Below are 27,749 nucleotides of genomic sequence, written 5' to 3' on the forward strand. Positions count from 1 at the left end.
GCTACTGAGAGTATGCCGCCCACATGGCAGAGCCTGGCAAGCTCCCTGTGGTGTATTTGATCGATATGCCAAAAACAGTAACAAGTCTCACAATGGAGATGTTATTGGTGCCCACTTGACAAATCGATGAACAATGGATGACAGTGCTACAGTGGTTTTTGGTCCACACTTGGAGGTGCTTAGGGCTTATCTGAGTACTTTTGTTGTTGTTGTTGTTGTTGTTACAAAGTAATACATTTTTGTGGTTGTTATCAAGAAGCAGGGTTTACTGTGGTGGCATGAGATGGGGTTGTGAAGACTGGAGTGGAGAGAAGGGACACAGGGAGGACGGAGTAGTCCTAGACTGAGACCTGTTATTTGCAATTGAAAGACACAGCAGAGCAGAAAGGATCTTTGTTGGGGAGTAGGTAACTTTTAAGTTGGAGTTTCCTCTTTTTGAAGTTTGCTTTGTAGTTTGTGCTATTTAGACATGTTTTTCCAATTAAATAGGTTGGCTCTTTACCAATGAAGCCATACTAGCTTTCCTTTCCGAAGAGAAAATTTTAAAACAGAAAGTCATGGCCTTTATCCTGAATAGTGTCGGTGGGTTTTTATTTTGGAGCTGTCAAATAACAAGATGATTTTAGGAGAGGCCCAAATGGGGTACCCCGCCCCCCAACTTCAAGTCCAGAGTTCTTATGCCAGATGCTCAATTCCTAGATGTGAGCCTGACAAAGGACAATATGTTGCAGTCTTTTTTTTTTTTTTATCTTTTTTGATTTCACCTTTGTGTCTTCCTTGGAGATCCATGCTGCCAGTGCCAGGGCAGAAGGATTTAAGAAACTCAGCTGCCAAGTTACTGATGCCTCTGTGGATTCAGGATGGAACCAGGGATTCATCTTTCCCTGCATGTAAGCAAGTATCTTACCCCTTGTACTAGCTCTTTGGCCCCCTGTATTATTATTTTGTATGTGGCGACCTACAACTACTTGTTGGAAAGATTTTCTTTTCACTATTGTATGATCTTGGCTCCTTTGCCATAAAGTTGATACCAATAAATATATGAGTTTCTTTCTTCTGATATTTCACTTCTGATATTGATCTTTACAATTTTAATACATAGTTTAAATTTCTATCGTTTTGTAATATAGTTTGAACTCAGTTAATACAGTGTCTTCATTTGTCTTTTCTCTCCTCAGTATTATTTTAATTATTTTTGTTCTTAAATAATTCCATATAAACATTAGTGTTTCTGCTTCAAAATACTGAGATAGTATTAAGTATGTACATTGCTTTTGGTAATATAAACATTTTGACTATAGCAATTGTCTTTTTTTAATTTTTAAAAATTTTATTGACTCACTGCAAAATAGTTACAAACTTTCATGTTTGGGTTACAATTACACAATGATCAAACACTTCACCAGTACACATTCCCCACCACCAACATCCCCCGTATACCCCTCTTTTTCACCCTCCCCCTGCCTCCATGGCAGACAGTATTCCCATACTCTCTCCTTTTGGGCATTATAGCTTGCAACACAGACACTGAGAAGTCATCATGTTTGGTCCATTATCTACTTTCAGCATGCATCTCCCATCCCAACTGGTTCCTCCAGTCATCATTTTCTTAGTGATCCCTTCTCTGTTCCATCTTCCTTCTCCCCTCCACTCATGAAGCAGTCTTCCAGCTATGGAGTAATCCTCCCGGCCCTTGTATCTACTGTCCTTGGGTGTCAGCCTCATGTGATGTTCTTCTATACTCCACAAATGAGTGCAGTCCTTCTATGTCTGTCCCTCTCTTTCTGACTCATTTCATTTAGCATGATGCTCCCCATATCTATCCATTTGTAAGCAAATTTCATGACTTCATCTCTTGTAACAGCTGCATTGTATTCCATTGTGTAGATGTACCAAAGTTTCTTTTTTTTTTTTTTTTACCAAAGTTTCTTTAACCAGTCATCTGTTCTAGAGCACTTGGGTTGTTTCCAGATTTTGGCTATTATGAACAATGCTGCAATAAAATATGGGTACAGATGTCATTTATACAATGCTTTTTTGCATCCTTGGGATATTATTCCCAGAAGTGGCATTGCGGGGTCATATGGAAGCTCAATTTCTAGTTTTTGAAGAACTGTCCATATTGTTTTCCAGAAAGGCTGTACCAGCTGGCATTCCCACCAACAATGAAAGAGCGTCACTTTCTCCCCACATCCATGCCAGCACTGGTTATAGCAATTGTCTTAATTGTGCACATGGAATGTTTTTTCATCTCTGAATAACTGCCACTGTCATCCTGTTGTTCATCAGTTTGCTCGAGTGGGCACCAGTAACGTCTCCATCGTGAGACTTGTTACTGTTTTTGGCATATCAAATACGCCATGGGGAGCTTGCCAGGCTCTGCCGTGCAGGCAAGATACTCTCGGTAGCTTGCCTGGCTCTGTGCTATTGCTCCAGACATCACTGAATATCTTGATATTTTATTTTTGTTTAGTTATTCATATGCTTTGATAGTTTAGTTCTTAGAAATGCATATATTTTCTTAATTTTATCTTTTTGTGTTTGCAATTTGTATATAAGAATGCGACAGATTTTGCATGCTGCATACCTGGAATAAATCCTACTCGATCATATGATGTTTTTGTTATATTGGTGAATTCAATTTGCTGGTAATTTTTAAGAATATTTGCATTTTTTTTCAACAAAGATAATAACAAAATACTATCCTTGTCTGATTTTTATATCAATTGTCATTGGTCTCATAAAACATATTTGCGTTATCTTCTTTCAGAAGAGTCTCAGAATAGTTTTAACTTCCTTTGTGAAAATTTGGTAAACTGGTAATGTAACCTGGGCCAGGACTGTTTTCTGAGGAGGAGGAGTAGTTCTTTGGGTCCCACGTGGCTCTGTGCTCAGAGATCACAGCTGGAGGTGCTGGGACACCATAGGCTACGTCTGACAAGAGCCGGTGTCAGCAGAGTGCAAGGTGGGCGGCTCAATTTGCGATCTATGTCTGTGGCCTAGGAGATCTTTCTTTACAGAGGAGGAGGAAAACACGTTTAAAGTAATAAAAGGAGAGAAAGCATTTGTCTTTTGATGGGTCTAGGCTAAGTCCCAACATCCTCGCTCAGCCCATGGTCCAGGGCGATGCTCCAGGGACAGTACAGCGGGTCGGGCGCCAAGGTTTGGCCAACCCGGATTCGATTCCCGGCACTGTGTATGCTACCTCCTCCAGGAATTATCCCTGGACACAGAGCCAAGAGCAAGTGCTGAGCACAGAGCCAGTAGTACTAAGCCCTGAGCACCCATGGGTGTGGCCCCCGTAAACCCGAAGGCTCGAAGACCCCAGGACGATGCGCATCTTGGAGACCGGCACCTCTTGGTTCCCTGCGAGACCGCTGCGCGCGGAGCATCCCCTTTCCTGGGCAGGAGGGTAGCCCCGGCCGCTAGGTGGCGCCCGACCACGCTCGCGACCGCGGGCCGCCGCCCTGCAGGGCCGTGGGGCTGCCGGGCGCGCCGGGTGCCGGCGCCGCTCCGGCTTCCCAGAGCGGCGCCAGCGGTTCCCCGGCGCCCCAGGACTCGGAAAACCCTGCAGGGGCTTGACTGGGCGTGGACCGCAAACAGAAAGCCTCAAAGTAGGTGTGGGAGTCACGGTGAATCCTTGCTGTTCTATCATTTCAGGGTGCAGGAACTCTTGCAGAGAACCTATTTCTAATACGTGTATTAGTGTAATAAACATTACATGAATGAAATAATGTTTACAGTGAACCTGTGTGTGTAGGGGGGAGTACGGGGAGAGGGAACAAATTCCTGGATAAAAAAAAAGAAAGCATGCATATTTCTTTTTTTGAAATTATGGATGGCTCGTTTTCCTGGCATTGCGCTCAGGTGCTCAGGGGACCACTTGTGGTGCCAGAAATTCTATCCAGGTCTGCAATTTGCAGAATGCAACGCAACACCGTTTTTTGGGTTGTTAGTGTGTTTGTTTTTTGGGTCACACCAGCCGGACTCACTTCTAGCTCTGTGCTCAGGGATGATTCCTGATGGTGGGAACCGTTTGTTCACTCCTGGCTCTGCACTCAGGAATTACTACTGGGAGTGCTCAGGGGACCACATGGGATCCCAGGGATTGAACCCGAGGCAGCCACGTGCCCTTGCAGAGTGTTCTACACGCTGTGCTGTGTCTCTGACCCCATGCTCAGAGATTCCTGATAAAGCAACTGCTAATGTGAACAGTGCTGCAATGAAAATACAGGTACAAATGTCATTTCTACTGTGCTTTTTTGCATCCTCGGGATATATTTCCAGAAGGACCGATTGCTTCACCATGAAGTGAGAGGAAGGGACACCAAGGTCGATGTCCAGGACACAGCCCAGGGCTGTTGAACCCCACGCCCCCAACAAACATTAACCTGAAAATAGATAAAACACTTCCCTGTCAAAATAGAACAAAACTTTTGGGGAAAATTCTATTGAACAATTTGGCATCTCTGGGAGGGAGATTTTTTTTTTTTCTTTTTGAGTCACACCCGGCAATGCACAGGGGTTACCTCCTGGCTTTGCACTCAGGAGTTACTCCTGGCGGTGCTCAGGGGACCATATGGGATGCTGGGAATCAAACCCAGGTCAGCTGCATGCAAGACAAACGTCCTACCCACTGTGCTATTGCTCCATCCCTGGGAGGGAGATTTTTTTGTGGGGTAGGGGCACACACAGTGCTCACAGCTTACTCCTGGCTTTGCATTCAGGGATCACTTCTGGCTCAGGGGATCAGATGGCCACGTGAAATTCAAGTGTACTGTACTGCTGTACTCTCACTCCGGCCCTGGGAAGGAGTGCACATGCACAGCCTATGAGAAGCAGTGGGGACATTGAAAATCATTAGAACATAAAGCCTAGTCTCAGTAGAAAGCCACGGAGACCAGACCAGAATGCTTGGGCACCACACCCCAGACTGAATCCAGAGCCTATAACGAACCCTTACCATTGCTCGGTTGTGCGGCCTCTCCTTGCCAGGCCTCCCTCCCGCGGCTGTGAAAGCATTTCCCTGGCTCCTAAGCCTTCCTGGCAGAATAACCAGAGATGAGAGGCACCCTGAGGCCTGATAGACACAGAGAGCGCAGAGCAATTTTCTTTCTGTTTGGTTTTTGAGTCCCACCCGGCAGTGTGCCCTGGAGGTGCAGTGCCAGAGATAGAACTCTGGGCCTCCTGCAAGCAAAGAAAGTGCTTTTGCCTTGTAAGCCCACTCCCTGTCACCCCCCTGCTAAGTTTTTTAAACAGTGTAGTTGATGGAATGGCCTTGTCACTTACTGGATAAGACATACCACAAGCTGGCCTGAAGGAAGAGAAAGTGCAGTGAGGACAAGAGGGATGGAGATCCTGGGGTATGATGCGGGGGTAGAGTGTTGGCTGAGTCTGTCATGCAACTCAGAGAGGCCTCCTGGGGGAGATGGTGATGGAGCTGAAGGTGATGGAAGGTAGTTTCAGAAGTCGGGGAAAGCGAACAAGTACCCTGGGGGAGCACCAGGCCAGGCCTTTCCCTGTGAACAGCGACAGCTCTGTGAAACCTTTGCTTCGCGCTCGGCTCAGGGGGAAAGGCCCTCCTCCGTGTCTTGAATGCACCCCACAGCAATGCGGAGGGAGGATGTGTGACTCCCCCAAGAACCAGACTAGACCAAAACGGACCCCAATATTGACCCATCACTCACTTTTTTCTTCATCTTCTGCTAAAATTCACACCCAAGAGTGGAGAGGGAACATGAAATTTCAAAATGAAATGCTTGATACACGGAGAAACATATTTCTTCCACTGAGCCTGTGTGCCCAATACTTTGTTGATCTCCACCCTTCACTCTCCTTTCCTATTTTAACCCTTTTAAACATTTTCTCGGGGCTGGAGCAATAGTACAGCAAATAAGGAACTTGCCTTGCACATGACTCACCCAGGTTGGATCCCTGGCATCCATACAGACCCTGAGCACCACCCAGTGTAATTCCTGAGTGCACACTCAGGAATAACCCCTGAGCACTGCTGGTATGGCCCCAAAACGGAAATAAATAAATGAATAAAATAAAAATAAAATCACTTTCTTAGACTTTTTTTTTCTTTTCAGGAAGCCAGCCTGGACATGCTGCTCTGTGTGTTCTCCGGATGCTCAAGGAGGACACACTAAACACCGCGTGAATCTCACTGACCTCATGTCTCTCCACGGCAAGAAGCTAAGGACTCCTACTGGACTGCAGGGACCTCTGTCACCTCTCCTCTCGGTGCTCCCACGTCAGCCGGATGCTGGAATTCCTAGTCTCAAACTTCTGTGGAGACGCCAGTGACTGGACCTCTCCCTCACCTGAATCCCACTCAACTCTCAGCCCTGCCCTTGCTGGAGCACTGCTGCTAGGGGCTACAGTTCTGTAGTGATCTGTCCTAATGTTTGACTTGGGAACATCAGGAGGTGAGCACCCAAAGGAATGCAGCCAGTTTGTGTTTTGTTTTTTTGCTTTATGGGTCACACCTGGCAATGCAGAGGGGTTACTCCTGGCTCTGCATTCAGGAATCACCCCTGGCGGTGCTCAGAGGACCATATGGGAAGCTGGGAATTGAACCCGGGTCGGCCACATGCAAGGCAACTGTCCTACCCGCTGTGCTATCGCTCCAGCCCCCTGTGTTAAAATTCTTTTTTTTTTTTTTTTTTGCTTTTTGGGTCACACCCGGCGATGCACAGGGGTTATTCCTGGCTCATACACTCAGGAATTACTCCAGGTGGTGCTCGGGGGACCATATGAGATGCTGGGAATCGAACCCGGGTTGGCCACTTGCAAGGCAAATGCCCTACCCGCTGTGCTATTGCTCCAGCCCCCAACCCTGTGTTAAAATTCTTAAAGCAGCCAAAAGAAGAAATTCCTGTGCCAAGTCCAGGAGAAGAAAGGAAGGCGAGGAGATAAAACCACTCTTGCTTGGGCCGTGGGGTCACCAGGCACCAACTCAAGTACTAAGGGAGCAAAATGGGGATCCAAGGCTATGAAGAATGGAGACCCTGGAGGGGGAGGGGGACGGAGTAGAGCATGAGGTCGTGAGTTTGATGCCAGGCATCATCCTACATGCGCAGTACTATCCCTGTGCCCAGCTGCTGGGCATCCTCAACAATGTGTGCGATCTCTGGTGAACACTACCACTAAGTGTGTAGAACACCACAAGTGTGTAACTCGCCGTGAGTCTCACATCAAGAGGTATATGTGCACCACAACTAAAAGTTGTGACCTGGTCATTGATGACAATAGTAAAGGGAAGGGAAGGGGAAATGAGAAGTATATTTATAGATTTAAAAGGTGTGAGCAAAGACATTGGGAAGGGGGAGAGGGGGACCCTGGAAAAGCAGCCCCTGTTTTAGAGGAGGGCCCTGAAAGACTGCTCTAGAGGAAAGAGCGAATGTGGGATCAGACCCACAGTCCCTACAGACCAGAGCCCCTCCAACCATTGGGCCACCTTGACATCTCCCCAGTGATGTTCTGTTAAGGTGAATGTAGACTTTTGTTCCCCTAAGTCTACATTCACTTATGCTACCATATGTGAGAACTCTGGAAGAAAGAAATTTTACCCTCAGACCCAGTTTATTTCTGAAAGAAGAAGAAGGAAAAAAAAACTTTTGGGGACTTTCTAGCTTTAGGAACTAATTTCTAGCTTTCTGATTTAGTGACCAGCCCATAATCAAAGACAACTGTGTTCACGCAGAGCTCAGGGGTCAGGCTTGGAACAGTGGCAGCAGACTTGCTGGCTGCGATATCAGATGGGTATAGCACAAAGCCAAGAACTTTGCTTTGTTCAGAGCTAAAAACAACTTGGATTCTTTGACTCTTGGTCTGGAAACCATAAAAAGGGACATAGCATATTTGAAAATCAACCAAATCAAACTTAAGAGATGAAAAATACAAAAACAAAATCTAAGAACTCATCAGATGTGTTTAATAACAATGTTAGTCTCAGCTGAAGGACTAATGAATAAAAACAGGGCACATGAATATATCCAAAGTGGAACAAAAGATTTTTTTAAAAGGAAATTATGAGGGGGACGAGACTAAAGGTAATTCTAAAGAATGTTGATCCTCCAGAAGAAAAATGTTTGATGGACCTGAGAGATATTACAGTGTGTATGGTGTTTACCCTCCGCCACCATAAAACCAGAAAAATAAACGAAAAAACCTGCAGATAGAGAATAGAGGTGTATGAGGAAATATGATAACAACATAGTTCCATCAATATTATCAGTGAGTGTAATAATAATGCCATCTAGATTTAAAGTGTCATTTGAATTAAAATACATAACAAAATAACGGACAGAGCCTGGCAAGCTACCCGTGGTGTATTTGATATGCCAAAAACAGTAACGATAAGTCTCATTCCTCTGACCCTGAAAGAGCCTCCAATTGTTGGGAAAGATGAGTAAGGAGAGGCTGCTAAAATCTCAGGGCTGGGAGGAATAGAGATGTTACTGGTGCCTGCTCGAGTAAATTGATGAACAATGGGATGACAGTGATACAGTGATACTGTCTGTCTGCACTGTCGTCCCATTGCTTATCGATTTGCTCGAGCAGGCACCAGTAATGTCTCCATTGTGAGACTTGTTACTGTTTTTGGCATATTGAATATGCCATCGGTAGCTTGCCAGGCTCTGCCATGCGGACGGGATACTCTCGGTAGCTTGCTGTGCTCTCTAAGAGGGACGAAGGAATCGAACCCAGGTTGGCCACGTGCAAGGCAAATGCCCTACCTGCTGTGCTATCGCTCTAGTCCACAGTGATATAACTTGGGATGAGAAGAAGAAAAAATAAAATGGAACAACTAAGGAATTAGCTGAGCCGAGGATGCATGCTTATATTTCTAGAGGAACTATTAAAATACATTAAAATAGGGTGTAGGTGATAACAATAAAAACGTTGGATCTTGAAAATCTTAAAAAAATGGTTTCTTCCATAAAATCAGGGGGAAAACCTGCAGGAAAAAGGGTCAGAATAATTTTTTCCCCCCAGAATTCAACCAAAAGCTTTGAGTAAGCTGGAGAGAAAACAAACTAATGATCTCAGAACAATGTGACATTTTAAATTGCCTTATTCCCATTCCACTCTGTCTAGCTTGGTAGCAGCCTTGAAAAATAGCTCACATTCCCAGTATTGAGGGGAGAAATCCATCAAGAAGCTATAACAATCGTAAGCATTATATGTGCCTAATAGAGACCCAAAGGAGATGCAGCAAAAACAGACAAATCAAACTTATACAAGATTACAAACCATGGCTGGAGGAAATGAAAGAAAACCTAAGTAAATGGTAAGGCACTCATCAATTGGAAGATTTAACGCTGACAGGTAGCAAATGCCCTTAATTTGTATGCATATTGATATAAATTCTAGTAAAAAAAAATTCCAACTGGGGCAGGTAGGGCGTTTGCCTTGCACTTGGCTGACCGGAGTTCAACCCCCACCATCCCATATGGTTCCCCCAAGCACCACTGAATGCAGAGCCAGGAGTAACCCCTGAGCATCCCTGGGTGTGACCCAAAAAGCAAAAATAAAGAAGTAAATAAATAAATGAATGAATGAATGATTTCCAACTGCGTTTCCCCCAGATAGGTCAGGCTAATCCCAAAATTCACATGAAGTGCACGAGGCTCAGTATGGTCAAAACTATCCTGAAAATGAAAACTTTGAAGATGCACTTTCAGCGGGCGGTGTTGTCTCTAGTGCCCACAGAGATGAGTCCCAAAGCGTCCCTGGAGGGTGCAGGAGGGGACCGTCACTGCCCGGGCTTCTGGAAGCACAGGGGTGGGCTTTGGGGAGAGGCTGCCCATCCCAAGACACAAGAGCTCTCACCCTGGGCCCCGGAGTACCTGAGCTTATTCACAGTCTGGTGTCTCTGCAGAGCACGTCAGTGAAGCAGCAGAGCTGAGCCCTGGGCATGGCTGCAGTGGTGGGGGGTGGGAGCCACTGTTGGGCTTCAGCCAGGCCGGTGCTTGCCCACCCGCCTCCAGAGGGCGCCCCAGAGTTTTCAGATCCCCCGGGATTGGTGTGTCCTTGAATTTTAGCTGCTTGCATCTCAGAGATTTATTTATTTATTTTTTGTTTGAGCATATTTATTTATTTAAGATTATTTTTACTTTTTTTTTATTAGTGAACCACCGTGAGGTACAGTTATAAGCTTAAGAACTTTCATGTTTGCATTTCAGTCACACAGTGATTGTTTACCTCCACCAGTGCCCATTCTCCTCCACTAATGTTCCCAGTATCCCTCCCACCACCCCTACCCCATCCCCCACCGCCCCACCCTGCCTCTGTGGCAGGGCATTCCCTTTTGTTCTCTCTCCTTTTGGGTGCTGTAGTTTGCAATAGAGGTACTGAGTGGCCCCCATGTTCGGTCTATAGTCTACTTTCGGCACGCATCTTTCAACCCAAATGGGTCCTCCCAACATCCTCTACTTGGTGTTCCCTTTTATATATCAGCTGCCTTTCCCCCCAGCATGTAAGGCCAGTTTCCAAGCCATAGAGCAGACCTCCTGGTACTTATCTCTATTACTCTTGGGTGTTAGTCTCCCATTCTGTTACTTTATGTTCTGCAGATGAGTGCGCTATTTCTATGTCTGTCTCTCTCTTTCTCACTCATTTCACTTAACATGGTACTTTCCATGTTGATCTACTTATATGCAAATTTCATGACTTCATCTTTTCTAAAGATGCATAGTATTCCATTGTGTAGATGTACCAAAGTTTCTTTAACCAGTCATCTGTTTTTGGGCACTCCAGTTTTTTCCAGATTTTGGCTATTGTAAACAGTGCTGCAATGAACATACAAATGCAGATGTCATTTCTACTATACCTTTTTGCCTCTCTGGGATATATCCCCAGAGGTGGTATTGCTGGGTCAAATGGGCTCCTCAGAGATTTAATTGTGAATTGGTAGAGATGCGCAGTGGGCATGACTGCAGGGCATCCAGAGGTTGGGGGCTTGGGGGAAGCTTCCTGCCCCCACACTGAGAAGTGTTTTTTTAATTTTTTTTTGTCATGCCTATTGCTCAGGGTTACTCCTGGCTCTCCAATCAGGAGTCTCTCCCGGCGGTGCTCAGGAACCATAAGGGATGCTAGGGATCACACCTGGGTCAGCCGCACACAAGGCAAGTGCCTACCTATGGTTTCCAGATTCCACAGCAAAGAAAAGAGAGAATCATGAATTTGGGGGCTTTGCCATTTTCTAATAAAGAGCAACTGAAAACTAGATTTGATTTTGTCTAAAAGTACAAATAAATGTGAAATGCATTGTTTCTATAATTTTGAAAAACTTGTGTATGTTATATATATATATATATATATATATATATATATGACATCTTATAGCCTAGTTCTCCCTCTCGGAGAAACTGGCAAGCTACTGAGAGCTTCCTGCTCGCAGGGGAGAGCCTGGCAAACTCCCCATAGTGTATTCATATGCCAAATACAGTAACAATGATGGATCTCATTCTCCTGACCCTGAAAGAGCCTCAATGTGACACCCTTGGGAAGGATGAGTAAAGAGAGGCTGCTAAAATCTCAGGACTAGGATGAATGGAGACATTACTGGGTCTGCTCAAGCGAATCGATGATCAAAGGGATGATAGTGATAGTGATTTGTTATATAAACCCTTTTAGTTCAAACTTTAAGTATTATTGAATTAAAGAGCCTAATAAAGTCAGATAACTTCTTTTTGTTGCTGTTGTTTTTGTTTTTGGGCTACACACACCCAGTGATGCTCAGTAGTTATTCTTGGCTCTGCACTCAGGAATTACTCCTGGCGGCATTTGGGGGACTATATGGGATGCTGGGGATCAAACCTGGGTCTGCCATGTGCAAGGCAATCATCCTCCCTGTCGTACTATCGCTCTGCCCCGGTCAGATAACTTCTTAAATAAGTTCCTTGCTATATAAACTCTTGATACTTGCTATCTTAAATCCAGGAACCACAAATTCATGTGCTATCTTTCTTGATTTAAGCTGGGTGTCTGACTTTCATTTCCTAAATCAAGAACTGAACAGATTTGGAAGACAGGGCAGTTACATACATACAACAAGCATGCTGAACTTTTGATTTTGCTTTCACAGATTACCTCTAATTGGTCTAAATATGAAAACCATTTTCCAAATGTTTTAATTTTTGCAAGGAAGTCCCCTCAGTTGCTTTATACAAAATACATTTGTGACTATCTTTTGTCCCTATATTATAGAATCACAACCCAGATCCCCAAAGGAAACCTAACCCAAGTATTTTGAAACCAGGTCCCTCAGATAGGTGAGCACCAACATTGCCACCCTCATTCCTTCATACAGGTGTCAGCCTCCATGAGGTTGACCTTAGCAGGCCTTTGTTGCAGCGATGTGTTGGAAAGGCAGCTCCTCATGTACCATATTTTGAATTCTGAATTTTTATTGGTTTTGGGGCCACGTGCTCGGGGCATGCTGCTAACTCTGAACTCAGATTTCACTCCGAGTGATGCTTGGGGGACCGTGTGTAGTGCTGGGAATTGAATATGGCCTTGACCACATGCAAGGCAAGTGCCTTACCTGCTCCACTGCTGAATTCTTAATTTTGGATTTTGAATCTGTCCTACTTATTTTTTTACATCAATAGGTGTCTGTCCAGTGCAATGTCACATGTGCAAGTCCATGCACTTGACATCACCGACACAGTTCAGTCACCATGAAGATCTGACATGTTGCCCTGCTATCCACTTCATTCCTCCCCCACTCAAACTCTAGTTCCTCATAACCACGAGCCTGTTTTCCATTTCTATAATATTGCCATTTCAGAAGTGTTACTCAAAGGAATGACAATTGTGTGCATTTTAATAATCTTGTAGTATTGACCTTCTTTTACTCAGTATAATTCCCCTGAGATTCGACCATGTTATTGACTATAACAAGAACTTGTCCCTCTTAATTGTTGAGTAGTGTTCCTTGGCATAAATGCATCACACTACTTTAAAATGTTTATTTTTTTAAATTGAATCACCATGAAATACAAAGTTATCCATGATAGGGTTTTAATCATACAATGTTACAATGTCCAGCCTCTCACCAGTAAGATGTACTACACTTTTACCATTCTCCCTTTGAAGAAATTTTGGTTATTTTGGATTTGGAGCTACTACAAATAAAGTTGTATTAACATTTGTGTACAAGGTTTTGTGTGAACATGTGTTCATTTTCCTGGGATAAATGCTGCCAGAGTATTGTTATTTGAAAGACATGGAAAATGCTTATTTACTTTTATATTTAACAGACAAAAACCTGGTCAGGTTGGGTAGATAGTACAGGTGATGAGGCACTTACCTTGCATGTGGCCAACACTGGTTGAATTTCCCCAGCACCTCCGGGGTCAGTCCTGAGCACAGGGCCAGGAATACCCTTGAGCAACTCAGAATGTGGCTCAGCACCTTGCCTGTCTCCACCTTCCCCCCCCCCCCAACCAGATAAAAAAAAGCCTGGCAAACTACTTTACTGAATGGTGGAAATATTGTACGTTCCTACCACCAGCAATGTATGAGAACCCAAGCTTCTTAGCATCCTTGTCAGAATTTAGTATCATCATTTTTAACTCTTCTGATCAGTATGTAGTGATGTCATTTTAATGTATACTTTCCTAATGACGTATGATATTGAACATATTTTCACGAGCTTACTTGCCATCTGTTTATCCTCTTCAGTGAAATATGTTTTATTTTTTTCCCAGCTCAGGGCTGACTCCCGGTGGTCCTGGGTGTATGTGTATGCCAGGGGCAGGTGTGGGAGGAACCATATCCCGTGTTGGGCTCCACACTAGAGCCAGCTGCGTGCAAGGCCTTAACCTCTGCACTGAATCTCCAGCCCAGTAATTGTTTTCTTATTGTTGAATTTTGAAAATTATTTTTGTATTCTGGGTACACAATTTTTTTTTAAATAATTTATTTATTTTTAATTAGAGAATCACCGTGAGGGTACAGTTACAGATTTATACACTTTTGTGCTTATACTTCCCTCATACAAAGTTTGGGAACCCATTCCTTCACCAGTGCCCATTCTCCACCACCCGTAAACCCAGCGTCCCTCCCACCCTCCCCAATCCCATCTCCCCCCCAACCCACCCTGCCACTGTGGCAGGGCATTCCCTTCTGTTCTCTCTCTCTAATTAGCTGTTGTGGTTTGCAATAAAGGTGTTGAGTGGCCGCTGTGCTCAGTCTCTAGCCCTCATTCAGCCCGCAACTCCCTTCCCCCACATGGCCTTCGACTACAATGTAGTTGGTGATCGCTTCTCTGAGTTGCCCTTTCCCCGGAACGTGAGGCCAGCCTCGAAGCCATGGGGTCAACCTCCTGGTACTTATTTCTACAGTTCGTGGGTATTAGTCTCCCACTCTGATATTCTATATACCATAGATGAGTGCAGTCTTTCTATGTCTGTCTCTCTCTTTCTGACTCATTTCACTCAGCATGAAACTTTTCATGCCCATCCACTTAACTACAAAATTCTTGACTTCCTTTTTTCTAACAGCTGCATAGTATTCCATTGTATAGATGTACCAAAGTTTCCTCAACCAGTCATCCGTTTTGGGGCATTCGGGTTTTTTCCAGATTCTGGCTATTGTAAACAGTGCTGCAATGAAAATACATGTGCAGATGTTGTTTCGATTGTACTTTTTTGCCTCTCTGGGATATATTCCCAGCAGTGGTATTGCTGGGTCAAATGGGAATTCAATATCTAATTTTTTGAGAATCGTCCAAATTGTTTTCCAGAAGGGCTGAACCAGTCGGCATTCCCACCAGCAGTGAAGAAGGGTCCCTTTCTCCCCACATCCTCTCCAACAGCGGTTGCTTTTGTTCTTTTGGATGTGTGCTAATCTCTGTGGTGTGAGGTGGTATCTCATGGTTGTTTTGATCTGCATCTCTCTGATGATTAGTGATGCAGAGCACTTTTTCATGTGCCTTTTGGCCATTCGTATTTCTTCCTTGGTAAAGTTTCTGTTCATTTCTTCGCCCCATTTTTTGATGGGGTTGGATGTTTTCTTCTTGTAGAGTTCAACCAGTGCTTTATATACCATTGATATCAACCCCTTATCTGATGGGTATTGTTGGGTACACAATTTTTATTACATACTTACAGATACATTTTGCTCCGAACCCTGATTATTGTAGTTTTAGAATAATTCTTAAAATCTTCTCTTACTTCTCCAACATTTTCTGACCTGGGCCAGTTCACATTCCTTAGGCAACCTGGCGGTTCCCTGCTCCTGGAGGGTCACCAGATGGACGCCGAGCTTAGTGCAGGCACCGCGTGGACACAATGCCCAGAGCTCCTGGGTTCAAGCGGTCCTCTGGTCTCAGCCTCCCGAGTAGCTGGGCCACAGGCAGGCATCACACCCAGCATTCTCGAACATTTTCTGAGATTAAAAAAAAAAGGTGCTTTTATTTTATTTTTGCATCACACCCAGCGATGATCAGGGGTTAGTCCTGGTTCTGCACTCAGGAATTGCTCCTGATGGTACTTGGAGGACCATATAGGATGCTGAGGATTGAACCCGGGCTGGCTGCATGCAAGGCAAATGCCCTCCCCACTGTATTATCGCTCTGGCCCCCCTACTTTCTGATATTTTTTGTCCTTTGCAGTTTCATAGAAATTTTTTAAATCAGCTTGTCCACTTACACACACAGAGAGCTTGCTGAGGGTTTTAATCTGTATAAAATCCATATTTCAAGAATGTATGAACAAAGTCTATCTTCCCACGTACTTACTTGGGTCATAGCAATATATTGTAGTTTTCAGCACATGAATCTTTCACATACTTGTCAGGCTTATTCCTTGCTTGGTTTTTGGGCCACACCCATTCGTGTTCAGGGTTTACTCCTGGCTCTGTGCTCAGTGGCCACTCCTGGCAGGCTCAGAGGACCATATGGGTGTTGGTGATTGGACCGGGTTGGCTACATGCAAGACAAGCATCCTACCCACTTCACTATCGCTCTGGCCCCTTGTTAAGTTTATTCCTATGTAGTTTTTTTTTTTCATTATAAATGTCGGTTTTTTATATTAAAGAACTTTGATTTACAAAGTTATTGATAGTTGCCTTTTAGGCATATATGATTTCAACACCAATCCATGACCAGAGTCACTTCCCTCCACCAGTGTTCCCATATTCCCTCCAAACTCTATCTCAACCCCACCTGTCAACTTGATAAGCTTATGAAAAAGTTTCAGTGGTTGCATCTTAGATATAATGCTTTCAATTTTGTTGAGTGTGTTTGATATATGACTCTACTCCTCACTCACATCACTGATGTAACTAAAGCCCTGATGCCTGTTCACTCATTTCCTGTGCTCTTATTCCTCTCTTGATTTATTTCCTTCTCCTCTCTAAACACTGAGATCAAGGATGATCTAGGCATTTCCCTTTTACAAGACATTTCCTCATCCAGTATTCTATGTACCACAGGTAAGTGAGATGACCTTGTATTTATCTCTCTTTTTCTGGCTTACTTCACTCACATGATATCTTCCCGTTCCAACCACATTGCAAAAAAGTGCATAATTTTATTGTCCTTTGAAGCTGCATAATATTCCATTGTATATATATGTATATATTACAACCTCATAATCCATTCATCTGTTGTTGAACATGTAGTTGATTCTATAACTTAGCTATTGTACTGAGTGCAGCAATGAATAATAGCATGCACATATCTTTTTGTGTGATTTTATGCCCTGGTTGTAGATGTCCAAAAGTGGAATTACTGGGTCTTCTAGCAGTTCAATTCTAAGTTTACTGAGAACTCTCCACCTGTTTTCCACAGGGGTTGCACCAGACAATATCCCCACCAGTAGTGGATGAGAGTTCTTTTTCGCCACACCCCGACAACACTACTGGTTCTATTATTTTTGATGTGTTACTCTCACTGGTGTGAGATGGTATCTAGTTGTCATCTTGATTTGATTTTTCTTTTCTTTTCTTTTTTTTTTTTTTGCTTTTTGGGTCACACCCAGCGGTGCTCAGGGGTTACTCCTGGCTTTGCACTCAGGAATTACTCCTGGCGGTGCTTGGAGGATCATATGGGATGCCGGGGATCGAACCCGGGTCGGCCGCGTGCAAGGCGAACACCCTACCTGCTGTGCTATCGCTCCGGCCCCTTGATTTGATTTTTCTGATGATAAGTGACACTGAGCATTTTTTCATGTGCCTACTGGCCATCTGCCTGACTTCCTCCGAGAAGTGTCTACTCATTTCCTCCCCCAATTTTTTGATAGGGTTTTTAAATTTTTTTTATATTTGTGAATACCTTAAATATCCTGGATATTAAACCTTTATCTGATATGTTGAATGAAAATTTTTTTCCCATTCAGTTAGCTGCCTTTTAGTTTTATCCTGTTTCTTTTGCTGTTCAGAAGCTCTTTAATTTCATGTAGTCCCTTTTGTTTATTTTTTACTGTGTTGCCTTTGTCAGTGGTATCAGATCATTGAAGACAACTTTGTGGTCCAAATCTCGAAGTGTTCTGCCTACATATAAATGTTGATTTTTTAAATTTCTATTTAAAATTGTTCATTGATAGCATATGGGAATATAATTAATTTTGGTACATTGTTTTATATTTTGTAATCTGGATAAACTCACTGGTTCTAATAGTTTATTTGAAGGTTTGATTTTCTGTATGGATGATCTGTGAAGAGATCTCTTCAGGGCTGGAGTGATAGTAGAGCAGGTGGGACATTTGCCTTGCACCTTGTCAAGATCCTGTGTGTGAGTTTCAAGGAAAGGGCGCTGGGGGACTTGGGACTCAAGCACTTGGTGACCAAGAGCCACCTCCCGAGGCCGGGCTATGGCGACAGATGGACGAAGGACGGGGGAATGGAGGAACAGAGACCCAGGCTGGTTGGAAGTCAGTTTGTTTCTTTCTCCTCCCCAGTGTAGTTCGATCTCTCCCTTATGGCACAATGGCACAATCGTAGCAATGGTTTTGGTTGTAGTTCTGGTCATCATATTTCCATCATCCTAGTCTCCTCATAGACCTCAAAGTCTCTTCTTTCTAGTCCCAATCCTGGTCTAGTCTTCATAGTCCTCATCTAGTCCTTTTATCTTATTCTCCCTTTCCCCTTACAGCACAGTTATACAGAAATCATGAAGTGTGGGGTACACAGAGTGTGCTAAGTGTGGGGCTAAGTGTCATGACAACAAACAGAGTAAAGCCCCTCCTTCAGGGGAAGTTCTAGGAGATTAACTCAAGGACAAAATCTCATTGAGGGGTCAGCACTCCAGATTACTAGGAGATCTGCTCAGGGGCGGGATTCCATCCAGGCTGTATTGCTTTCTCCCTTCCTCAGCTAGTAAACCATTTAAACAATCACAGTGAATTTACTTCTTATAGTATTTCTAGTCATTTTGTATGAACACAGTAAGAGATATATTAAGCTTAAAGGTTGGCTCTTCCTGGGGACATCTCGTTATATATACCAGTCTTTCCTACCCCCAGCAGGGTCCTTATTCAGTTACTCCTTTTCGGGTCATGACAGAGTTTGTTCCATGGCCATGCTCTGAACTTACTATAATACTTATGGTAGCTTATCTTGTCCCCTTTCAATGCCCAAGTAGCTTACAGCTTGCCCTGGGTCTGTCCAAGTCCCTTCACCAGGATCCTCCTTTTGGGAGTGTTAGGAAGTAAGGGCAACTGAGACTTACATCAAGTAAATATGATGGATGCCAAGGAGTAAATATTATTCTGAATCAACTAACTCTCATGTTACAAAACATATCATGAACTGTCTTCCTGTGTCTATACAAAATGGACATTGCTAAACCATGTTTGTTTGTTTTTGGTTCACACTGATAGCACAGCGGGTAGGACGATTGCTTTGCATGAGGCCAACCTGGGTTCGATTCCTCCGTCCCTCTTGGAGAGCCCTGCAAGCTACCGAGAGTATCCCGCCTGCACAGCAGAGATTGGCAAGCTACCCTTATGCCCAAAACAGTAACAACAAGTCTCACAACGGAGATATTATTGGTGCCCGCTCAAGCAAATTGATGAACAACAGGACGACAGTGTTACAGTGCTACAGTGCTACAATGTTACCCATCAATGCTCAGGAGTTATTCCTGGCTCTGCACTCAGCAATCACTCTAGGATTGCTCCAGGGACTATATCAGGATATCAGGGATCAAACTCAGGTAGGCGGATGCTTCACTCACTGTACTATCTCTCTAGCTCTCTCCAGCTCCCATAGTAAGACTTTTGCTACTCTGATGATTATTTCTTCCTGATGAGTTTTATTAATTTTGTAACTTTTAAGGTGTTTGCCAATTTTTCTCTAAGTTGTTGAATTAATTGGCATACAGGATCTTTGTTATTCATTTTTCTTTATTGTGATGCAGTAGACTTACCCAGGGCCTCATACATCCAAGGCAGTTTCTCTACCCTGAACCATTCCCGATTTGTTTTCTCCTTTTAATTAATTAATTTTTTGTTTGTGCGCGCGGGGGGGGGGTGATGAGAGGAGGGGGAGAAGGTGGGCAGACTTAATAATGTTCAGGGCTTACTCCTGGCTCTGTGCTCAGGAATTACTCCTGGTGGGACTTGGCTGACCATATGGGACACTGTATACCCCTGTCGGCTGTGTACAAGACAAACACCCTACCCACTGTACTATCCCCCTGGCCCCTGTTTTTTCAGCTTTAATATCATTTCAGAGAACAGACTAGGTGCGGTGAATATTTTTGAGTGCAGAGATTTTCATCCTACCTGGGTCCTTTCCCTTTGTTGCTCTTGCTGCAGCTTTTGGGTTTGCACACACATTGGCTGCAGGGCTGACTCAGGGTCACACTTGTGGTGTGAAGAGAGGGATCCCTAAGAGCAAGGCAGTGTGGGTAGTACTTGGTACATGGGCCCACCAGGAGGCCCTTACCACTGAGCCACATCGCTGGACACAAGGCTCATCTCTTAGAGGTAGACTATATCATTATATCATTATTTTCCACAGAGGCTTCAATCTCCATCTCTTCAAGTGGGTGTTTGGTTAGTGTCATTACAGATATGGTTTGGATCTATCTCCTTGCTCTTCCTTTTCTTTTCATCTCATTAAAGCACATATAGAACATCATTTTCCTTGTTAAAGCTTTTTGCAACTTTGTTCCCTTCCCACCCCCACCCCCAAATTTAGAAGGACTCTGGGATTAGAAATCACTAAAACAGACTGGTCTGAGGCTGGTAATTTGGAGTCTGTGCCCACCTCTCCCAGGGAAAAAGCAACTCATTGCCTTCTTTTGGTTCTGATCTGACCAACGTGGACCTTTAATAACACTTTTGCATGGGATAAGGATTCCAGCCCCTGGCAGACAGTATGACCAGCCCATGGGGACTGTGCAGTAGAATCTAGCACCCTTGGTTCTTCATGACCAGACTGGAATACACAGCCCCTTGAAGTTTCTCTGCCATTTTCATATCTTGTGTGTTCCTCAGTCGCGCATGCTTCCCATTCTCCCTCATGCATATTTATAGGTTTCCTTTAAAACGCCGAGCATATGTACTTGCTGTTAAGGCACCGGTACCTCTGCTGGGCATAAAACCAGCCCTCGTGCTCCCTTTCTTTGCAGCTGTTCTCCAGCCCAGGCTAGTAGGCATTCTTTCTAAACGTTTTATTGCCCACAAGGCCCCTGTTTCCTGTTCAGTTGTTTCTGTGCTTTTATTAGGGATGACACCTTTTACCTCTTTTTCATACCTTTTGGGTCAATCAGGTATTTTTCTTTTCCCAATCAGGTATTTAAAAACAATTTTATTTTATCTCTTTTGTTGATTTAATATTTATTACTTGTTGACATTATTTTAGAGGTTGCCTTAGGGTTCATAGTATACATTTTAAATGGACCACAATCTATGAAGGCATGTCAGCTCATCTACTGAGAATCTTGCAATAAGTGAGCTTCTCCTTTTATAACCACAAAATATTTAAACTGTCAGTCATCTGTTTTGCTTTTTTTCCCTTTTCTATTTAGTATACATTTTATTTAGCACTATTCTATTTGGAAGCCAAAGTTGTTTGTGATTTAAGTCTTTTTCTGTAGAAAAGCATAAGCTTTATTTATTTTTATTTTTTCCTATTCTTGGAGACTACAGACCTGGGTTGTGTAAATCTTTTATTTTTATCTGATTTTTCTCAAGGCTCGAGACACCGAAACATTTAAATTGGATAGATTGTGCGTGATACTTCCCGGGAAACACAAGATCAGAGTATAAAGCCAAGTACCCTGACATTTTATTTTAACCAAAGGACATCACTCCTACGAGAGTGCAGAAAATAGATTTTAATCCCCCAAATCATCACGGGAAAGAAAATTTAGAGAGCAGCAATATGTACCATTCAACACTTTAAAAATTAACTATTTGCCCCTTTAAACAACTGGTATTTTTCTCCCAAGATTGTAATTGTAGAGGCAGTGGTCCCTGACCTTATAGCTAACTAACTCCATCCTATTTCTCAAACAGAGCAGAAGAGAGAAGGTGGAAGAAACTTTGCTGCAGCTCAGAGAAGATACAGAAGAAAGGTCAGTGTGAGGAAGCAGTAGCAGATAGAAAATGCAGGAGGAACAAATGAGACTGAGAAGCAAGTAGGTCTTAAATTCTAAATTTGGTTTCTAAGCTGGCATGAAGAGTTTAAACAATAGAATCTCATTTCCCAGGCCTCATGAAGCCTTTCAAAGTGACTTCTCCCCACGTATTAGAAAGAAAAAAAATCTTCAGTACAGGATGATAATGATGTTTCAGGCCGCATTCTTTTCTGAGGAAAAGGATGAAATTCACTTAGGTAATAACCCTCTGAATCATTTTTAAAGTAAAGGTGCAGGGAGGATTTAACTATTTGTGGCTTTGCAGAATAGGTGCTTACCCCTCTATTTATTTGTAGAGTGTTACATAGGATAAGCGTGGCTGTAATATATTGATGGAGAAAGAATGCAAGAAATAGCTTTGTCATACCACCAGCAGGTCTCTCCCTGCAAAGACCAGCAAAAATAACAAAAGCACAGTTGGAAACCCAGTGAGCATCGAGAAAGCAAATGTTAAAGGCTGACAGGGTTTGCATAAGATGTGTGCAACAGAAATCAGGCTCAAAGCCCACTTATATTAATTTTTGGTACTTGAAGACACTCAGGATAGAGCGATAGCAAAGCAGGTAGGGCGTTTGCCTTGCACGTGGCCGACCCGGGTTCGATTCCTCCGTCCCCCTCAGAGAGCCCAGCAAGCTATTGATAATATCTCGCCCGCACAGCAGAGCCTGGCAAGCTCCCTGAGGCATATTCGATATGCCAAAAACAGTAACAACAAGTCTCACAATGGAGATGTTACTAGTGCCCGCTTGAGCAAATCGATGAACAACGGGACAACAGTGATAGTGACTTGAAGACACTACTTGCCCTGGGTACAAGTACATAATAGACTCTACCTCCTCCTGGGTTTTATTAGAAAGAAAATGTCAATGGAGATGTTCATACTTTGTGGCTTTATTCCATCTGTTTTCTTAGATTGTCATCATTACTGAGTTGTCTTTAGAAATATATATGTTTTATCTTTGTGAACCTTGCAGTATTTTTAGTAAACTGTTCCAGTGAGGAGGTGATTTTTTTTCCAGGTCACTAAGACAACCTAATTGATAAGAAGCAAAATTCCTTAAATTTCTGAAATAATTTTGTACTTCCCTTTATATAAGACATTTATAAGCTAGAAGTCTTTACAAGAATAGCATTGGACTGTTTTCTTAGTTAACTGAAAGAGATATTTTTAAAAAAGTGTTTCAGCAGCTCTGTGGGAGTAATTTAAAAATTGATCTAGGGGCTGGAATGATAGTACAAGGGTAAGGCAATTGCCTTGCACGTAGCTGAGCAAGGTTTGATCCTTGGCATACCATATGGTCCCCTGAACTGGCCAGGAGAGATTCCTGAACACAGAGCTAGGAGTAAGTCCTGAGCATTGCTGTGTGGCCCCAAAACAAACAAAGAAAAAGATCTAACGCTGAAAATGATAGCTTTTCTACACTTGATCTTAGCCAAAAGGCCGAGAAGCGATAAATGATAGCTTTTCTTAACTGTTTAAGATTTTTTAATCACTCCTATAAATATTGGACATTTTTGTCCAATATTATGCTTTTTTTATTCACTTTTTGGAAAGTTGGACTGTTTATTGCTTTTAGTCTTACTGTGCTCCCCAAATCAAGATATAAAATAGTTGCTGCTTAGTAAATCCAGCTTGAACCTTCTTCTTATCTTCTTCAGTATCTCAAAATGTTTTAATTAAGTGGGGGGAAGAGATAGCACAGGTGTAAGGTGCTTGCCTTGCAGGTGGCCGACCTGGGTTGCATATGGTCCCTTGAGCATAGAATCATGAGTAGTAGCCCCTGAACCCCACTGGAAGTGGCCCCAAACGCAAAGGTAAAATAAAGTGGTTGAATTTCATTTTGAATGTTCTCTGAATGTAGCCTTCCTCAATTCTAATGTTTGTGTTTTCTTTCCTTTTCAGCTAACTCCTGAGTGGAACCTTGATTAGCATCCAGCACTCCAGATTATAGTTAGAATTACTTATAGCTATTTCACAGATTTAGGAAGGGAGTTCGTGTCCTCGGGGTTCTGTGTCCAGGCCCCAAGCTGGGTTTGTCCCTCACCATCCTCTGTCTGCTATCCTCGGTCCATGCTGGTCTCTCACTGGTTTTGCCCCTGTAAGTCCCCAGGTCCTCTGCCGGGCTGTCCTCACAGCCCGGGCTCTCGGCGGCCTGCTGGTCTGTCTCTGACGCTCTGCAGGTGCCTCTCCTTGCTGCTGCTGCTGCTGCTGCTGCTCTTTGTCTTTTTGTCTTTCTTTTGTTCTCCAGTCATGTGATTAGGGGTAAGAACTATGACTTTTTCTGCTGCTGCTCTGGCGATGGTAGAAACCCAAGTGAGGGGCCAAAGGCTGCCTTCCATCAGGGCAGAGAAAAGGGTCAAAGAGAGAAAGTTCTTTGACCTGTGGCCCCCTTTGAAGTGTCTGTTTCTCTACCCCTTAGTCGTCTCCATTATCTACTGACTGGCTAGACTTCACCGAGGTCAGGTTGAAAATGACTAATTGCAAATGACCAATTGTAACTCCTTATCCAGCGGCCCTCCCTTCCCGCCCCACTTCCACAGAGCAGCTGGTGTGAAAAGCATTATCTAAAATTAACTGCATTGCATTGTTTTTCCAGCCAAGCAACGTATAATCCATAAGCATACATAATATTTTGGACTCAAAGCATTAATCCAGTTATGAAAGAGAGAATATAAGTGGAGCGAGCAAGAGGTAAGATCTTGAGACAGACTCATTGGACTGAACCCCATGATGAATTCCAGATTCTAAGTTGAAGCTTTATTTATAGCGTTATTACTGTGTATTAGTTGCTAAAATGATTTTTCTATAAGGCGCATGCTATAAATTAAGGTGTGCCAATATTCCAAAGAGTAATAAGTTTCTCTTTACCAAGCTTACAATGAAATGTGATGTTTGAAAGTTCTAAGCTTAGATGAAGATGTTGGTTGTACATGATATCATTTAGAAAGAAAAAGAAGTCAGATGTCAAACTGTTTAAGCTATTATGACCAAGAATGAGGCAATGTGCCCTTCCTTTGACATTTTTTCATTGTTTAATTCCTCACAATCTTTATCAAGTTTCTAATCCTGAGATATAAAAATGGAGGTTGGAAAGGCTTAAGGAGAAAAAAATGAACGGTCACCAAAGTTTTTAAATAAACTCTGCTTTGTTTGGGTTGGCTGTTGTTTTGAGGCCATATCTGGGGTGTGCTTGGAACTGGCTCTGGCTCTGCGCTCACAGTTCACTCCTCGTGGGACTTGGAGGACTATAGAGGGTTTTGGGGATCAAAACGAGTTTGCTGCATGCAAGACAGGAATCTTACTACCTATTCAATTGCTCTAGCTTCTTATTTTGGGTTTTTCAAAAACTAATTTTTTTTTGCATATAAAAGTTTTCTTTATTAGTTGCCATACGAGGAAATTTTAAACATCAGAGTTGTTCATGTAAATGGTTTCTTTTTTCAAAAACTAATTTTTAAGTATCTTTTGTTCTTGACTTTTCCTATTAACTTACAATAGTTTCAGAACTCCAAGCCAACATATTAAGGTTTATTGAAAATTCATTTTGAATGGTTTTATTTATTTTGCCTCCCAAGCAGTGCTCCGGGTGACTGGGGACCACTCCCAGAAATACATGGCCAACTAAGCCAGTGGCTTAGTATTAGGCCCAAGGATGTGCTGCTCCTCAGATCCTACAGTGCTGGGGGCCCACCAGGGCCACCCTCGCAGTGACCTCACCCAGTCTGCCACCACTGAGCTTTGGGAGGCCACCTGATGCTGAGTATCAAGCCCGGGGTAGGATGCAAACCCCCCAACCTCCGGGATTATTCCCCCCTCCCTCATACACAGCACTTTTTCATTGTTGAAATAGTTTGTGTTAGTAAATGCGATTTAAGTTTAATATATTGACAAAAGAGGAAATGTTGTAATATGATGAGATTATTTTTAAAGTCTATTTAACCTTAGATCTAATTTCAGTTCTCTCATATTATTTACCTATTGGAGATGTATGGGAAACAATTAAGTCAGTCTCCTCTGCCATTCGGGGGAGGGGTTGGACCACACCTGTTACGCTCATGGTTCGCCCTCGGAGGAGCTTGGAAGAGCCACGAGTCAGTTCAGAATTGGCTGCATGCAAGGCAAATGCCTTATTGATATTATCTTTCCAATACCTGGCATGTTCATTTTTATAGTAAACATGATGTAGAACTGAAGTATTTTATAGGCATACTTTTCCTACTGTGGCTTATTTTGTCCATTGATCCTGAAATTTCCAACAAGCTTGTTGAAAAGGAAATTTCACCAGGAGGGCTAGCATGTTCATTTATACATTTTGAGTGTTATTATGTTTATAACAGTGCTGTGGCATTGCAGTGTTCTAAGAATTTCCTCTTAGAGGAAAGAGGCTGAGGATTGTTGTATTCCACCCAGGGGCCATTAAGCCCTTCTATAAGAGATCACTAACACGTTGTTAGAAGTTGGCCTTGTGTGCTTTTATAGTTAATTCCTAAACTATTGAGAAAAAGCTAACTTTACATACGACATTGAGGATATTTGTTAATTGTCATAAAGTAACAATATTTTGAAATTGTGGTAATTTTTTTATACTTTTTTATTTTATAAAGTAGCTTAGTAGCTTGCCAAGCTCTCTGAGAGGGATGGAGGAATTGAACCCATGTTGGCTGCATGCCAGGCAAACACCCTACCTGCTGTGCTATCTCACCCGCATGGCAGAGCCTGGCAAGCTACCCGTGGCATATTCAATATGCCAAAAACAGTAACAAGTCTAAGAGTGGAGACATTACTGGTGCCTGCTAGAACAAATCGATGAACAATGGGATGACAGTGCTATACAGTGCTATACATAAAGTAGCTCACAATATTTCATTACATTTAATACTCAAACACCAATCCCACCATCATTACACCTTTATGACCATCACATATTGAGTGTTTCCATCCTGAACCCCAATCCCCGCCCCAAAGCAGAACCGAAATAATATATTTTGTATTGTTTGTTATGAAAAACTGCTGAAAATGCTACAGAGAAGTTTCCTTAGAGGAAAGAGGGTGAGGATTGTTGTATTCCACCCAGGGGCCATTAAGCCCTTCTATAAGAGATCACTAACATGCTGTTAGAAGTTGGCCTTGTGTGCTTTTAACTAACCATTTTTAACTATTTTTAACAATTTTAACTATTTTAATTAACTAACAATAGCTTAGTTAATTCCTAAGCTATTGACTAGGAAATATTTCCCTCTATGATTGGTTGCCTCCTACTTTGAACTCCATCAAATGTGGTGCGGTACTCCTGAAGTATGGGTAGAGTATGTGGTATGAAGTGTTGCATGGTCACAAATGCAGCCATGCAGTCCAGGAATAGGTTCATTTGTGGGTGAGGCTTGGCCTGAGCATGTGGGGAGCAGCTGTGGGCATAGCAACGGTTGAGTTCTGGAGGTTTTTGGCTGCTGGGGCTGGGTCTCTTGGGGTGGGGAGGGGTCTCACCCACTCCCCGCTGGGGCACCCCGAGTGAAACAGCCTGGCACGGGGTCCAGTAACATGGTTATGGCAAGTGTCATGTTATGCTCCCTTCCAGGAGAGAAGGACATGCAACTTTAAATTGTGGTAACTTTTAATATGCAGAATAAAGACAGATGAAAAAAAAGCCAGAAGTTAAGACCAGGGAGAAGCAGGGAGGTTATTTCACTTGCTAAGATGTATAAAATTATACATACAAAGGAAGTTATATATTTAATTTCTCAAGTATAGGCTTTGAAGTCAGTTCATTTTATATTATTCAATCTACAAATGCACTTCTTCAAGTCCCTAATGGAATATATTTTAAGTATAATCAGGTGAACTAAGGAACAAATTTATTTTAAAACTCATTGTCTTATAAGTTAATTTTTAATATTTCCAAAAGTTGGGTGACTTTTTATATTTGGTTAAATATATAAGGTGAGCAAGAGTCTAAGGGTTGGACTAGAGGAATTATTTACTGGATCATATAGTTTTAGAAAACCACAACTAAATGGTTATATTATATTGTATGATTGAACACTGCTTTCATAAATCAATTACTAAAAGTGGCTTGTAACTTTTTAGTGAAATTGGTTAATCAAACTCATGGCTTCAAGCCTGCAAGGCAGGTGCCCTGCAGGT

At 42.9% G+C, this 27,749-nt stretch overlaps 1 pseudogene; it reads right to left on the reverse strand.

Moving 5' to 3' along the window:
* Window positions 1–22,900: 22,900 nt before the first annotated feature.
* LOC129404471 (U2 spliceosomal RNA) lies at window positions 22,901–23,060 on the reverse strand (annotated as a pseudogene).
* Window positions 23,061–27,749: the final 4,689 nt, after the last annotated feature.

Source organism: Sorex araneus, chromosome 4, assembly GCF_027595985.1.
Source record: "Sorex araneus isolate mSorAra2 chromosome 4, mSorAra2.pri, whole genome shotgun sequence".
NCBI classification, from domain to species: Eukaryota; Metazoa; Chordata; class Mammalia; order Eulipotyphla; family Soricidae; genus Sorex; species Sorex araneus.